This window comes from Polypterus senegalus, chromosome 5, assembly GCF_016835505.1.
Source record: "Polypterus senegalus isolate Bchr_013 chromosome 5, ASM1683550v1, whole genome shotgun sequence".
NCBI classification, from domain to species: domain Eukaryota; kingdom Metazoa; phylum Chordata; class Cladistia; order Polypteriformes; family Polypteridae; genus Polypterus; species Polypterus senegalus.
This window is the reverse complement of record NC_053158.1, coordinates 113,401,611-113,416,723: the sequence shown is the minus strand read 5'-3', so window position 1 is coordinate 113,416,723 and position 15,113 is coordinate 113,401,611. Positions and strand designations below refer to the sequence as shown.

The window sequence follows — 15,113 nt, the reverse complement described above, 5'->3', positions numbered from 1 at the left end:
TGATAATTAAATCCTTGATGACAGCAACACTCATAACAGTGACAAAACAATTACATTGATAATTATGTTACATTATTTTTAAAATGTTTCCTTTTGTTTTTCATAACTTCTGTAACACGCTACATCTTCACTGCGAAGAGCAGGTATTTTGCTAGTCACTAATATAAATTCTTAATACCAAATTGAGAATGAAAGTCTTGTTACTTGAAACAAGTTTGCTCATCTTGAAATACGTAGTCCAATATTTAATCATATATCAAAGTCAAAAAGTCAAAGTGAACTTTATTGTCATCTCAACCATATACAAGTATACAGATAGACAAAATTGCAAAGCTCAGGGTCCACAGTATACCATAAGGTACATGATAACTTCCTGCAACATTTCTTGAGGGAAAGTTGTCAGAGGCTCACTTCCAATAGCCAGCATTCAGTTATCTTGGTCCACAATAAGGGCAGGACTAGACGGTGGTCAGTCTTTGCTGTAGAAAGACATCAGGATTCTCGGAGATCTTCAAGACAAACAAAAACCAACAAAGAAAATAGGCTGAATTTATTTTATCCCCTGTAGTCCTATGCAGATTTATTGTATATTTACCTGTTTATAATACTGAATTAATGTGCTAATTTTAACAGAAGCAGTTATACACGGCTTGTAATTGAAATAGCAAAGAAATCTCTAAAAATATAAGATTTTTATATTCTGTTGAGCCCTTTTATTCAAATCGTTTAATGTATAATGTCATTCCTGTAGCTAACACTTAAAAACAACCCTGAAAATTGCTGCCAGTCACAGATGGATAGAATTGCGGTAACTGTCTTTATTTTTCCTTTAAACAATGTAAAAATGCAAAGTTTTACCTTAAGGACATGAACTAATGCCTCAGTTTTGTTTCCCAACATTTTTGGGGGTAGAGAAAATGGAGGAAACATTGATGGCAGAGCTCTAAACACAGCAATGGCATTTTTCAATAATAAAAAAAAAGAACATAATTCTTATTAAATATTTTTTGCATTATGTTCTAATAATAATAACAATTCTTTGCATTTATATAGCACTTTTCTCACTACTCAAAGCACTCAGCAATTGCAGGTTAAGAGCCCAACAGAGCAGAGTCCCTTTTGGCATTTACGGGATTCGAGCCAGCAACCTTCTGATTGCCTGATAGACACCACTCTGCCTAATATATAACTCAAACATTCTCCTTTTAATGAAAACAACAACATACAGCAAGCTTTGAATTAAAAATGATTTATAATAAAAATTATATGATGTCTGGTATTTTTTTTACCTACTAATATGCTAAAACATGAATGAACAATTGAAATGAACCTTACATAGATCATATTTAAAGTTTTAAGCATTCTTTAAAATATTCCTTCATTACTTATACCTAATAAAGTATAGTATCAGTCAGTTTATTATTCTGTTGTGTTTATTATTCTGATGCTAGACAAAACTATTTACAATGCAAATAAATGGCTTTTTAAAAACATAAAGTAAAAAATTTACTTCAAAATAACACAGTACAACTTTCTAATACAATGAAGAAAAGGGAACCTGGAAGTCACAAATTAACAGTTACTGGCAAAGAGAGCAGCAATAATATTTTGTCTTTCAAAGTAGACTTGTTCTTTATGGAAAAATGGCATAAAAAGTGCAACCCTTTGAGCATCAACTGCAAAATATCAACTTTAAACAACTTCAATTTGATTTTCATTTAGGCCTATAATGCTGCAACACTGAGTAAAGTGCATAAATAACTATGAAATGAGTTTGTATAAAATATGCATCGTGCATATGTGGAGGCTTCAGGATCTTCTTCACACCATACAGGTGTGCTTTTCCATAAAAACTGGTCCATCTGCTCTCAAAAATAATTCAGTCAAATGTCTGTGTTTTATGTACTTACATGATTCAGTTCTTAAAGCATGGGTAAACCTCCCATAGAATCTATAAATGACCTCTGCGCATTAAATTCATGATCAAGGAGCTGGGTAACTGCAAATGTATTTGGCTTTGGCTTCTTGTAAAGGTCCTGTAGTGTTTTGTAGTGCCTGGCCTGTATTTGGTGGCTGTCAACTATTGTGTCAACAGCTGCATAAAACATATAAATGAATAATCCAATTAGTTGTGTTTTCTAAACAGTCTGAACTAAGATGGGATATGACCATTTCTATTGTGCACTTACCAGATGGTTCACATTCTTTCTCTCCTGTAACTTCTTGGACACGACTAGAAGGTGACATGTTAAGAAGCGTCGCTGTAGCAATAGAATTCCCCAATGATGCAGTGGAATTCTCAACTTCAGCAGCACCAGGCTTGTCAGTGGTGACGCCGAGACATCACTTTATTTATTTGAAGCATAGAGCCCTGTTGCTTCTATGCAGATATTCTGTAGCTTTTCAGGAGTTGTTTAAACACTTGTTCCTGTAATGAGATTACACTCTTAAAAAGTGTGCAAGTGAATACATGATGTCACTGCTCAATCTAAAACCGCTATAAAAAAGTTATTTACACTAACCCATGAATTTTGATCTTCAGCTGCACGTAGCATTGGATAATACTTGACTATAAGTTTTGCCATTGAAGAAACCTCATGTTTGGAGGTATATCTGTCTTCTCTGGTTTTTGTCCTCATGATGGGAAGCATGTTGGTCACTGTATTTCTAATTAATCTACAGTGAAGATCCTTTGATACAGTGCTCCCCTTTCCTTATGCGCTGCAGTTCAAAGTAATGTTTTCTGACCTGCTCCAACTCACTGTCACTATGAAGTATGTATTCGGGGCTTGGTAGTTGAATGATTTTAGAGGGATTGGCTTCTCTTAAAAGTTTTCTGGAACATCCTTGCTCACTGGATTGAGGGGTAGGGGAAAGACTGGCATTTTTTAGAGTATTGCATTCAGAAGAGGAGGGAGATGTACAGCTGTATTGTAAGTTATCTTGCTGCACAGAAAACCACAGCTCCTGTTAAAATAAAATACAGGAAAAGGACATTGAAAATAGTCACCAGTTATCAATAAACTGTTTCTTAATTATGAACTTTGATGAAGTCTGACATAAATGGAAATATTTACTTTTATTTAACATAAATTAAATTAGTAATCAAAGACAGCATTGCTCAAATATCTGATAGCTTATATTTTCATTGTTAAATTTTTAGGTAACTACAAACAAGATAGTAGTCATCTTCTTTACTTCCTGATAAAACACAGCAACAATATGTGCTCAGTTATCTATTGATATGGAGTATTTTCACAGTATGTTGTATTGATCTAAATAAGTGGTACATGAGTACTGTGAAATTCTTACTTGTGTGTGCTAATTAACATGTAACACGCTATCATTCTCTGGCACCATGATAAAGTTTATCAAAAAATGTGTAAATTAATATAGACTTTGTATAAATTAAACACATAAATATGTGTTTACACAAAGATTCATATGGTGAGGTGAACATGTTGGGGCAACAGCCTCGAAGGATGCATGAGCTGTCCTTTGCTCAGGTGTGACATTTCAAACTGCTTTTATTGAATTATTGAAAATTTTAAGCCCAAGTTTCTACTCTTCATATTTCCACATCTATACATATATATTTATGTTGTCTCCTTTTCCCTATTATCATTTATATTTCTCCCCTGCTTGATCATCAGGACACGGACACTTCTGACATAAAAGTTGCTACAGGAGTCTTTAATCTCAACAAAAAGAACAAAGCAAAAGTGATAATAACTTTGTTTGCTCAACAATATTTCTTTAAAAAAAATAAATAAATAATGCTGACCTTTTGATGTACTGCTAGCCATAAGGTTTTTCTTCGAAGGAAATGCTCAGATCTTCATGTGAAAGAGTCCCTAGGAGATCTTCTGTAACATTTGTAACTTGAAAGCAACAGAGAAGATTAGTAATTCATGCATATTTGGATGTCATCTGCACAAGTGCTAAATTTACAAATTTTGATAAGTTTAAGAGTTTCTTGAAAGTTGGTACAAGGGCAAATCATGAAACCCTTTTAAAAATGTTTTATATTTTGTTTCTTTTCTCTTTTCTGAGCAAGTATATCATACTGAGGTTTTAGGCAAGTAGAGATATCCTACAGAGTTGTATTTACTGTGTTGCCTGATCAAGGACACGATACATACAACTTACTAACTTAATTTGTGAGTTTATAAAATTAGAAGCGCATTAACATTTCACTCAGACTGGGGCCTTCACCTATGCCATTAAAGTAATAAAGAGCACTGTCTCACTCAGGGCTGGCTCTAGAGTATAGGCGAAGCTGTACAAGTCACACCCAAACCTTAGATTATTTTATATAACGCGCTCCTGTATGGTATTTATATCGAAGTTAAGGGGGATGGGTGCCCCCTTACAGTTTCAAATGCAGTAATCTTTTTATATTCAAGCAACGAGCTTACAATTGTGGATAACTCAAAATCGACAATAATTTTAAAATACTGGCCTCTAAATTTTTAAGTTTTTCTTTAAAGGTATCTATACTAATAAAAGGCAAAGCCCTCACTGACTCACTGACTGACTAACTCATCACTAATTCTCCAACTTCACGTGTAGGTAGAAGGCTGAAATTTGGCAGGCTTATTCATTACAGGTTACTTACAAAAGTTAAGCAGGCTTCATTTCGAAATTCTACGCGTAATGGTCATAACGGTTGACAACATCCGCCATGTTAAACTTTCTTATTTATGGCCCCATCTTCACGAAATTTCCCTGTGCTAACCAAAATTGATGTACGTACTTATTTCGGTGGTATGACGCCAAAGTCGGCCGCCATATTGAACTTTCCAAAGGTTTGTTTTCAGCAAACGAAATTTCTCAGTTCAATAGAGTTAGTTTTTAAACAATGTTTAGGGAAAATTCAAAGCAAATCAGTTCACACAAAAATAGAGGAAAAAGTTATTACACATGCAGAATATAAGGCAAAAAGAGAAAAAAATATGTTTCTTCTACAAACTTAAACTTTTCTTATAAGTTCAGTTACTTTCTATACTTAAAGGTTGTGTTGTTTTTCTATGGCAAACATATTAGAATCTCCCATAGACTATACTTTAATATGTAGGCAAACATTTTAACATAACTAAAAAAATACTTATATCATTTTAACTTAACCTTACTAACACATGGCTTTTATATCACCATTAACGTCAATGTGAAAAAAATTAATGAGACCCTTAACTGACATCCATTTTTACTACAATAACAACAAATTCCATTAAAGTGAACACATTACCTATAACAGTTAACTGACATACTCTGAAGTGTCATTTCTCTTCATTACAAACATAATCTGGTTGATTACTGGCCCTCAGAAAGCTAATTCACAGCTAAATAGCCTATTGTCAGACATTTATGAGTAAGGAGCATCCTCAAGGTTTCTGTACTACCTTTAATTCCACCACAAGCTGGTGCTGTCACTTATTCCTTCTCCTTATTTACCCACATACTGGACATTCATCGAGAGGAAGAAATATGATGTTGCTTCTACCTCTTACCTGTAAATTCCACCTGTTTCACTCTGGGACTGCAATGGCTCATGACAATGGCTGACTTTTTTTTTGCATGTATTAAGTTTATTTGTGTTTATTTCCCATTGCTTGTAGTTTAAGTTTCAGTGTCTCTGCAATGTTCCATGTGTTTTGAGGGTTGCGTCCCAGGGGACAGGGCTACATGCCAGTCACTGGCAGGAAATTCCTTCTGCCCTATAAATTGGAGAGTCTCCCATACTTCATGGCAGTTCATTTTGAATGCACTTAGGAGTGGTGAGTGTTATAGTGATTTTTCTGAGCCTTGTGCTTTTTGTGATCTCTTGTATTTTTTCTTTCGCTTAGTATTTCGACTTTTCTTGGTATTTCATTTTGGGACTTGTTCACTTGGATTGCCTCATGTTTCAGGCAAATCCTTTACGTCTTTTGGGCTCTACAGGACTTTGCTGTGTAAGAGAGCATCCATCCATCCATCCATCCATTTTCTAACCCGCTGAATCCGAATACAGGGTCACGGGGGTCTGCCGGAGCCAATCCCAGCCAACACAGGGCACAAGGCAGGAACCAATCCCGGGCAGGGTGCCAACCCACCGCAGGACACACACAAACACACTCACACACCAAGCACACACTAGGGCCAATTTAGAATCGCCAATCCACCTAACCTGCATGTCTTTGGATTGTGGGAAGAAAACCGGAGCGCCCGGAGGAAACCCACGCAGACACGGAGAGAACATGCAAACTCCACGCAGGGAGGACCCGGGAAGCGAACCCGGATCTCCTAACTGCGAGGCAGCAGCGCTACCACTGCGCCACTGTGCCGCCTGTGTAAGAGAGCATTTTGTGAAAAATAAACCTTTTTATTTTTATAAAGATTTTGTGTTTGCCCTGCCAATACTGATGTTCTGTGCAAGAAAGGTCAGAGCTGACTATACTTTCTTAGACGGTTGGCGTCCTTCAACATCTGCAATAAGATGCTGCAGATATTCTACCAGATGGTTGTGGCGAGTGCCCTCTTCTACGCGGTGGTGTGCTGGGGAGGCAGCATAAAGATGAAAGATGCCTCACGCCTGGACAAACTTGTTAAGAAGGCAGGCTCTATTGTAGGAGTAAAGTTGGACAGTTTAACATCTGTGGCAGAGCGACGGGCATTAAGCAAACTCCTGTCAATCATGAAGAATCCACTGCATCCACTGAACAGTGTCATCTCAAGGCAGAGGAGTAGCTTCAGTGACAGACTTTTGTCACTGTCTTGCTCCACTGACAGACTGAGGAGATCGTTCCTCCCCCACACTATGCGACTCTTCAATTCCACCCAGGGGAGTAAATGCTAAAATTACTCAAAGTTATTGTCTGCTTTTACATGCATTTTCATTACTATTTAATTTAATATTGTTTTTTGTATCAGTATACTGCTGCTGGATTATGTGAATTTCCCCTTGGGATTAATAAAGTATCTATCTATCTATCTATCTATCTATCTATCTATCTATCTATCTATCTATCTATCTATCTATCTATCTATCTATCTATCTATCTATCTATCTATCTATCTACTGTCAGGGATGCCAGGGGCGACGACCCATCCGGGATGCCCTGAAGGACCGGAAGAGGGTCTACACCCGCCCTGGATCACTTGGGGGCCGCCACCCTTTTTGCTTTGGGGGCCACGGATAGAGGGCTTGGAAGCCCAACCCTTTAGGGGCCCGTGGTCACTGCCAGGTGTCGCCCCAATGCCTTGGGATCCCTGGACCTCAGCACTTCTGCCACACCAGGAAGTGCTGGGGGAAGAGAAGAAGGGACACCCGGAGAGCTTCCGGGAGTACAGTCGGCACTTCCGCCACACAGGGGCGTGTCGGCGGGTGATTGCTGGAATCCACCTGGAGCACATCCAGGTGCTAATAAAAGGGGCCGCCTCCCTTCATTCGAGGCTGGAGTCGGGTGGAGGCAGGACAAGGCAGGAGAAGAGAGAGTAGAGGCGGCCCGAAGAAAGGTGTTGTGTGGCCAGGACTTTGGGGGGTTTGTGTGCACTTTTGGACTTTGTAAATAGGATTATTGTAAATAAATTGTTTGTGGGTGAAAACAACATGTCCGCCTGTCTGTGTCCGGGTCACGTCCACACTATCTATCTATCTATCTATCTATCTATCTATCTATCTATCTATCTATCTATCTAATCTAGCCAAGGGTATACCCCCCTCTAGTGGGCATTTTTGGAAGTGCCATTTGGGACTTATTTCCTTTGGGACTGTCAGGGTCTCATATAAAATACTACTACACAAGAGAAAGCAGTTGCACCTGGGCTCATGTCTGCCTAAGATGTTTCACAGTGACAAGGGTTCATCATTAATAGTCTAACTCTTCATGCTTGTTTTATTCTTCAATTACACATACTCATTGGAGCAAAGCACTGGAAGCAGATATCTTATTTACATCATGGTCTACCCAGTTTAAACATTATTATTGATACCACTGTTTTTTCCCCTGTTACTGTTGAAGGCATCATTATAATGAAATACAAATTTTTGCATGTGTAGAGCATTTCTCATTTAATTTAAAAAAGCAACAGTAACTGTATAGGAAAGACAAGAAAAAAAGCCATGAATAGCCCTTTACTGAACAAAGACTATTGAGACGTGTTGCAGCATCTTAGCTGTGGGCTGGTTGGTAACTATGGCGATAAGGAAGAGCGTGATAAAGAAGGAAAAGAGGAAGGGAAAGAGTTGCCAAGCTTTTTGAACTCTATCTTTGGATTTTCCACAGCTTTGTCCTCTTTCTCTTCCATTCCTATTGGAGAATGAGGGGGTCAAATAGTGAATGTGAATATTGCCAAATAAGGAATGATGCCTTGAAATGTATGTGCACGAATGACAATGTGATACTTAACTCTCTCTCTCTCTCTTTGACTCTCTCCACTGGCTGATTACATGGCGTGGAAGCAGCTTGAGACCATCTCCGTCTACAACTAGGCCTAAGTTAAAACCAGGAGTGGTATGTGTCTCACCGCTTTTAATGGTCTTAACGGGTTAGTCAGAGCACACCAACCCCTCCTCCCCCTCCACCTGCATTCATCCTCATTCCCAAGCGGTTTGCATGCCCGCATCTCCGGGGACATCAGCACACGTTCCAGGTTGTACGGGGGGAGTCTAAGTTTTGGGACGTACTCCAGCTGAGTTTGACTAAGGGTTGGTTTTGCTCCCTCAGATTGTGAGGCCATTCTATGTGTCTCGAGGAGCTCTATGAGCTTGGCCATGTTCTTAAACTGGGTGAAGCCACGGGGTAGTGCTTTCAGCAGCAGGTAGCAGGCCACCTGCTGTATTATTTGATAGGGCTTGTTCTCATGTGGCTGTAACCACTGCCCTACCGTTGCAGGGAGACAGGAACTCTCCTCCGAGAGAGCATAAGCCCCTTTTGCCTCCCCCAACTGGAGCAGCCCAATTCTGTGACCCCCTCCCAAACACTCCCTGGTCGCCCGGCTAAGTGTGCTGGGAATGGAGCCCATACCGGGTCTATCCGAACCATGGGACACCCTCCCCGCCTGAAAACTCGGCCACGGTAACCTCCTACCTGGGTACATTACAGGTCCTGTCCCCTTCTCTTCTGGGGCCTCTCCATCCTGCCAACTACACCAGTGTCACAGAAACCAGACACAAGAGTCATAAAAAGGTGTTGGGGCAGACACCCATATATTGGTATCCTGGCTGCCAACTTGCAAAAATGTATAACAGCAATGATGTGCACAAAACCGAGTCCAAAACAGTATTGAGGGAATAGGGAAAAGGTGAAGGCTTTTAAAGGGGAAGACAGGAACTAAGATCAAAGGGGTCAGGCTCATGGGGGTCTTCAGCCATAGGCTCGAGCCTGGATGTGACATCACAAGGGGCCGGAAACGGCAAGGTCTTCTTCCATAGGCTCGGACACTGAAATGATGTCAAAAGGGCCAGGTAGAATCTCCCATGAATGGTCTGCAGGAAAGGGAGAAAAAGAGTCAGTGCACTCTGCCACATCCTGGTCTGATTCAGAATTACCCTTACTCAAGCCCTTTAGCTGCCTCCCATGCGCATGTGTGTGAAAATATATATATAATCCAACGTCTGTCTGTCTGTATGTCTGTCCTCTTTTCATGAGAGAACAGATTTAGATCAGGTTTTTTTTCTATAATTTACTTGAACATTCTGGTTGATTTTGCAACCTCTCTTATCCCGCTACGTATTATAGTTCGCTTGCGGTACCAATTTATTTCTGGGAATCCGAGAGAGATGCAGTGGACCGAGGGGAGGGTGGCAGGGCCCTCATTACTCACGCGCCAGTCTCAAGGCGTATCTTATATCCGCTTAGCTAGTGAAGAAGAGAACTACTTAATGGATATAGGTCGGGCTTTTGTCTATAATTTGGTTCTGGTTGATTTTGTAATTTCTCTCAGCTCACTAAGAATCATAGTTTACTTGCAGGAGCGATATATTCGCACTAACCCGAGAAGAAGGCTGCGGGCCGAGGGGAGTGGAAAACGTGACGTCAGGAGTAGGGAGTTGGGCAGGGCTGTTCTTGCTGTCCTGTTTCACTTTTACGCAGGCAAAGCTGCGGGGGACGGCTAGTGTGTATATATATATATAACTAACACCCGCAAAATACCCACGCTTCGCAGCAGAGAAGTAGTGTGTTAAAGAAGTAATGAAAAAGAAAAGGAAACATTTTGAAACTAACGTAACACGATTGTCAGTGTAATTGTTTTGTCACTGTTATGAGTGTTGCTGTCATATATATATATATACTGTATATACATATAATTTATATATATATATACATACATACATATACACACACACACATTATATATCTATATCTATACATCTATATCTATATATCTATATATACTGTATATATATATTGTAAAAAAAAAAGACAAGAAACAATCATAAAGGTTTGGGGTTTCTGGCCCCGTATACTGTAGAAATATAGTTTTGTTGCAAAATACATTCGGTCAAACACAACAGCATGTCAGTTCTTGACCGCTCAAAGATGGCGGAGGAGAAACATTTATGGAGGAGGGACCGGAAGAAGAGGGGTATGCTGGGTAGGAGCCGAGTTGAATGGTGGGATTGCTGACGTCATGAATTGAATACTGAGGAAGGGCGGAAGTAACGTAGTGCGGGTAGTGGTGCAGGCAGATTCATGGCGGTGGTGCGTCTTTCCTTCTGTGGAAAATAAAGAGAGAAAGGTTAGTACCTCACAACTCCCTCCTGGCATATGATTTTGCGATATCATTTGGGTCTGTCCGGAAGGACCCCGGAGAGTTGAGTTCCGGTTATAACACAGTGCTTGCACACGAGTCATTTGATCTTTTAGGAGGGGTCTAATTTTGTTGAGCCTGTCGCGCAGTTGCGTGACGTACTCTAATACACTCACGGAGGGTAGAGCCTCAGCTTCCCATCCTTCTTTTACTATATCCAAAAGCCCCCGAGGTTGGCGTCCATATAATAACTGAAAAGGGGAGAAACCCGTAGAGGCTTGGGGTACCTCCCGATAAGCAAAAAGCACCAGAGGCAAGAGCTGATCCCAGTTCCTACCATCCGCGCTGACTACCTTGCGCAGCATCTGCTTGAAAGTCTGATTGAAACGTTCTACCAATCCGTCTGTTTGTGGGTGGTAGACAGACATCTTCAGATGCTTAACACGGAGTAACTTGGCAACTTCCCTGAACATATCTGAGGTAAAGGGTGTACCCTGGTCTGTAAGGACTTCCTTGGGTATACCCACCATAGAAAATAGGTTGACCAATTCCCGTGCGATGTTCTTAGTATTTGCGGAGCGCGGCGGAATCGCCTCTGGATACCGAGTCGCGTAATCGACCATAACCAATATATATCTGTGGCAACGGTTCGAGGGCTCCAGGGGTCCCACAAGGTCTATCCCTATCCTGTCAAAGGGAACATCAATCAGGGTAGTATTAAAATGAGAGGAGCACGGTCCCTCCTAGGAATCTGATGGGTCTGACATTCTGGACAGGAATGACAGAAACGTCAGACCTCCTCATTAATTCCGGGCCAATAAAAACGGAGTTTTATTCTCTCTAGAGTTTTCTCGGCCCTGAGATGGGCACCTAGGAGGTGGGCATGTGCTAGTTCGCAAACCTCCCGCCGGAAGGTATGCGGTACTAACAACAACTTCCATATTTCATGTGCCGCTACTCGATACAACAGATTATATTCTAAGACAAAGTAGGGCTCCCGTGACATGGAACTATCAGCCGGGCGGCTGCCAGGGAAAACGACAGCATTTCAGGCAAACTTCAGGGAATCATCATTCCACTGTTCCCTTTTAAATGATGCAGGCGTGGACCTGAATTGACGGTCCATGCTGGCTAAAGGATCTAGTGAGTCGGGGAAATTACTGCTTCCTTGACTCGTGCCTTCCCTGGCGTCTACTTCCGGGTCAGGGTCCGTCACCTGAGTTTCTTCCCCCTGACTCACTACATCATCATCGTCTGCCTGAGTGCATGGCGTAGGAGCTGCGGGGATGGTGCCCCGCCCAGGGAGGGTGCCCCGCCCATCAATAACCAGACCCAACAAGGCCCCAGGAGTGGTTTTTGTTTTACCGCTGCTTTTATATGACCAGTCGTGTCCCAAAATCACTGGAAAAGGGGGCTCAGGTAATACAGCAACTGACAAGCGACTTAAGTCCCCTTTCCATGCGATGTAACACTTAGCGGAACGATATGATCTGGTTGCACCATGTACACAAGTGACGTAATTTATCTTTTAGCCACTGTCACGGTAAAATATAACAGCGAGTTACAATAGTTATGTTTCTGCCGGAATCAAACAGAGCCATAACCGAATACCCATTTACCAATACCACTCCCGTATTAGGGATAGTCAGAGGGTGCGACAGAGCACAGTACCTTTCTGCAGTAGCCCAAGTGCAGTCCATGGGTTCGACGTTTAGTTGACAGGCTGGCAACAGATGCCCGGCCTTGCCGCACTTGAAACATCGCTTTGGGCTCGGGGGTAACGGCACGACCCTGTCAGGCCCCGCAAGCTGACCTTTCCGACCCACCGGTTCGGTGAACCGCAAGCTGATGCTCCAAGACGTCCCGTAGACCCTTCATATCTTTAAAAGGGTGGCGTCGGACCTGCTGAGCGAGGTAACTGGGCATGGTAATTAAAACATAAACAGAAAATAGCCAAGAAGGGAAAAGGATGTTTAATTGCAGTACCAGTATCATTGCAAGCAGATCAGACAGTTGGTAAGATCTTCTTTGCCATGCCATGACAGGGTGCAACTCACAATCGTATTTCAGAAAAGTGTTGGGCTCAGTTTTCTTAGTTATTTTTCTGCTTCCTCTGTAGAGATATAGATGTAATGCTTGCCTTGAATATCCATTTTCAGTTTGGCAGGATATCAGGGGCTGTATCTGATCTCAGCTTTCCGTAAGCGCTGTACAGGTATAATGTAAAAAGCGGCACACTTAGCAGCTGTTGAGGGTGAGAAATCAGGGAAGACATGAATGTGGTTATTTTCAAATATAATCTCGTTTCTGTCTGAGAAGTGACATTCCATTAAATTTAGATTGTAATTTCTCAAAGCGCATGACAAGAGTCCTAGGTTTAGAGGTATTTCATCCCTGTATGTGGTAAGCTGCTGATATCTCGGTGTCTGATTTAAAGTCCTCTCCAATTATTTTTGAGAATAGTTCAGCTATGAATTTCAATGGGTTTGGACTTACACGATTCTCAGGTAGACCTTCGATTCTAATATTATTCCTTCTGCATCCATCTTGCAGAGCAGCAAGTCTGTCTCCAAGTTTTTTGCATTCAGAATTCACAGCTGTTGCTTTTCTGTCAGCGAGGGATGCCAGATGTTCGGCTGTTTCAATTCGAGTCGTGGATGTCTGCTTAACGTCTTCCAGCTGATCGACAAGTGCTTACTCAAAAAATTAGACGGATTTACCTGAATGTGTTCCTCAATTTTTCCAGCATACCTTTAAAGTCTGCCTCAAAGCGATTATATATACAGTGGTGTGAAAAATTATTTGCCCCCTTCCTGATTTCTTATTCTTTTGCATGTTTGTCACACAAAATGTTTCTGATCATCAAACACATTTAATCATTAGTCAAATATAACACAAGTAAACACAAAATGCAGTTTTTAAATGATGATTTTTATTATTTAGGGAGAAAAAAAATCCAAACCTACATGGCCCTGTGTGAAAAAGTAATTGCCCCCTTGTTAAAAAATAACCTAACTTTGGTGTATCACACCTGAGTTCAATTTCCGTAGCCACCCCCAGGCCTGATTACAGCCACACCTGTTTCAATCAAGAAATCACTTAAATAGGAGCTGCCTGACACAGAGAAGTAGACCAAAAGCACCTCAAAAGCTAGACATCATGCCAAGATCCAAAGAAATTCAGGAACAAATGAGAACAGAAGTAATTGAGATCTATCAGTCTGGTAAAGGTTATAAAGCCATTTCTAAAGCTTTGGGACTCCAGCGAACCACAGTGAGAGCCATTATCCAGAAATGGCAAAAACATGGAACAGTGATGAACCTTCCCAGGAGTGGCCGGCCGACCAAAATTACCCCAAGAGCGCAGAGACGACTCATCCGAGAGGTCACAAAAGACCCCAGGACAACGTCTAAAGAACTGTAGGCCTCACTTGCCTCAATTAAGGTCTGTGTTCACGACTCCACCATAAGAAAGAGACTGGGCAAAAACGGCCTGCATGGCAGATTTCCAAGACGCAAGCCACTGTTAAGCAAAAAGAACATTAGGGCTCGTCTCAATTTTGCTAAGAAACATCTCAATGATTGCCATGACTTTTGGGAAAATACCTTGTGGACTGATGAGACAAAAGTTGAACTTTTTGGAAGGCAAATGTCCCGTTACATCTGACGTAAAAGGAACACAGCATTTCAGAAAAAGAACATCATACCAACAGTAAAATATGGTGGTGGTAGTGTGATGGTCTGGGGTTGTTTTGCTGCTTCAGGGCCTGGAAGGCTTGCTGTGATAGATGGAACCATGAATTCTACTGTCTACCAAAAAATCCTGAAGGAGAATGTCCGGCCATCTGTTCGTCAACTCAAGCTAAAGCGATCTTGGGTGCTGCAACAGGACAATGACCCAAAACACACTAGCAAAACCACCTCTGAATGGCTGAAGAAAAACAAAATGAAGACTTTGGAGTGGCCTAGTCAAAGTCCTGACCTGAATCCAATTGAGATGCTATGGCATGACCTTAAAAAGGCGGTTCATGCTAGAAAACCCTCAAATAAAGCTGAATTACAACAATTCTGCAAAGATGAGTGGGCCAAAATTCCTCCAGAGCGCTGTAAAAGACTCACTGCAAGTTATCGCAAACGCTTGATTGCAATTATTGCTGTTAAGGGTGGCCCAACCAGTTATTAGGTTCAGGGGGCAAATACTTTTTCACACAGGGCCATGTAGGTTTGTATTTTTTTTCTCCCTAAATAATAAAAACCATCATTTAAAAACTGCATTTTGTGTTTACTTGTGTTATATTTGACTAATGGTTAAATGTGTTTGATGATCAGAAACATTTTGTGTGACAAACATGCAAAAGAATAAGAAATCAGGAAGGGGGCAAA

The 15,113-nt window shown here is 41.2% G+C and overlaps 1 long non-coding RNA gene across 3 annotated transcripts; it reads right to left on the bottom strand.

Moving 5' to 3' along the window:
• Positions 1 to 343: 343 nt before the first annotated feature.
• Positions 344 to 4,509, bottom strand: LOC120529997. Of its 3 annotated transcripts, none has more exons than XR_005633857.1 (4): positions 3,785 to 4,509; positions 2,523 to 2,967; positions 2,190 to 2,446; positions 344 to 509 (listed from the first exon to the last, which is right to left on the bottom strand). It is a non-coding gene; the product is annotated as an uncharacterized LOC120529997 (long non-coding RNA). The 3 variants fall into 3 exon arrangements; XR_005633858.1 differs by having other exon boundaries at positions 2,190 to 2,428; XR_005633856.1 differs by having other exon boundaries at positions 2,190 to 2,967.
• Positions 4,510 to 15,113: the final 10,604 nt, after the last annotated feature.